This window comes from Apium graveolens, chromosome 5, assembly GCF_009905375.1.
Source record: "Apium graveolens cultivar Ventura chromosome 5, ASM990537v1, whole genome shotgun sequence".
Classification (NCBI taxonomy): Eukaryota; Viridiplantae; Streptophyta; class Magnoliopsida; order Apiales; family Apiaceae; genus Apium; species Apium graveolens.
Window position 1 is genome coordinate 127,616,213 of NC_133651.1, and position 1,785 is coordinate 127,617,997.

The following is a 1,785-nucleotide window of genomic DNA, read 5'->3' on the forward strand; positions in this document are numbered from 1 at the left end:
TCAGCTCCGGCAAACCAAGTTGCTGAAGACAGATAATGGCATCAGCTTGATACTAGCTCCCAAGTCACATAAGCACTTGTCGAAAGATAACATACCAATAGTGCATGGTATCGTGAAACTTCCCGGATCTTTAAGATTAGGAGGCAATTTCTGCTGCAGAACTGCACTCTACTCTTCCGTTAGAGCAACGGTTTCCAATTCCTCAAGTTTCAATTTCCGAGATAGAATACCTTTCATGAACTTCGCACATCTTATCATCTGTTCTAGAGCTTCTGCAAATGGTATGTTGATATGTAATTTCTTGAAAACCTCCAGAAACTTAGCAAACTGCTTGTCGAACTTCTGCTTTTGAAGTCTTTTAGGATAAAGAGGAGTCGGGTAGACTTGTTTGCTCCCTTCATTCTGCTTCGGAATTGATTTTTTAGCATAATCCTTGCTTGTTTCCACGCCGCCTTCCTTCTGCTCAGCTTCAAGATCAACAGATTCCTTTTCTGGTTCAGGGTTGGGCACGGGCACGCCTGAAGCAAGCGCGGGCGTGCCTAGCTTCTGCCCATGAACTTCTATATTTTAATCAGCTGCTGATTTGTGATGATTTGCGACCTTTCCGGAACTCAAAGTGACTGCTTTCACTTGTTCTTTAACTTCCCTCTTGCCTGGATTAGCCTCAGTATCACTAGGAAGAGTTCCTTGTGGTCTATTTAGCAACACATTAGCAATTTGACCTATTTGATTCTCAAGAGTTTTGATCGACACCGCTTGGCTCTTGTACATTAACCTCAACTCTTCTAATTCAGATTTTTCATTAGAAGACTGACCAGCATTTTCATGAGATTTCTGAAATCCCGGTGGCTGGTATTGTTACTTTGGTGCATACTGTTGTTGAAAACCCGAAGGATTGAATGGTCTAGCTCCCTGTTGTTAATAAGGTTGTTGCATACCATTCTGATTGTTGTTCCAGCTGAAGTTAGGATGATTGCGATTGTTAGGATGATAAGTGGCAGGAACTGGTTGTTGTGGCCACTGTAAATTGCTCATAAACTGCGTTGATTCACTAGATATGGCATATTGATCCGTATCATGTGCACCTACACATAGCTCACAAACACTTGATGGCTGATGAACTCCAAAGTTAGCAAGAGAATCCACCTTCATAGTTAAAGCCTTAAGCTGAGCAGCTATAGCAGTAGCTGTATCAACTTCCAGAATTCCTGCTACTTTGCCTTGTGGTAGTCTCTGAGTTGGGTTCCGATATTCATTAAGAGCCATCATCTCGATAAGTTCATAAGCTTCCTCATAGCTTTTAGCCCGTAAAGCTTCTCCTGATGCTGCATCTAACATTGGTCTAGACTGTGATCCCAACACATTGTAGAAGTAATTGATAACCATCCAATCAGGCATTCCATGATGAGGACACTTCCTAAGCATCTCCTTATAGCGCTCCCAAGCTTCACATAGAGATTCACCCATTTTCTGTGCAAATTGAGTAAGAGCATTCCTAATGGCAGCTGTTTTAGCCATAGGAAAGAATTTATTGAGAAATTTATGTGCAAGCTCCTCCCATGTCGTAATAGAACCTGCTGGTAGAGAATGTAACCCGCCCTTAGCTTTATCCTTCAGAAAAAATGGGAAGAGTCTCAATTTCACAGCATCTTCAGAAACACCATTGAACTTGAAAGTATCACAAATCTCGATGAAATCCCTAATGTTTATATTAGGATCTTCCGTTGGAGCATCCCCAAACTGAACTGAATTCTGTACCATTTGAATCGTACCAGGCTTGGTTTC

General features: G+C 41.8%; 1 non-coding gene across 1 annotated transcript; it reads left to right on the top strand.

Moving 5' to 3' along the window:
- Nucleotides 1–1,396: 1,396 nt before the first annotated feature.
- Nucleotides 1,397–1,503, top strand: LOC141662894 (small nucleolar RNA R71). The gene has a single exon (XR_012550998.1). It is a non-coding gene; the product is annotated as a small nucleolar RNA R71 (small nucleolar RNA).
- Nucleotides 1,504–1,785: the final 282 nt, after the last annotated feature.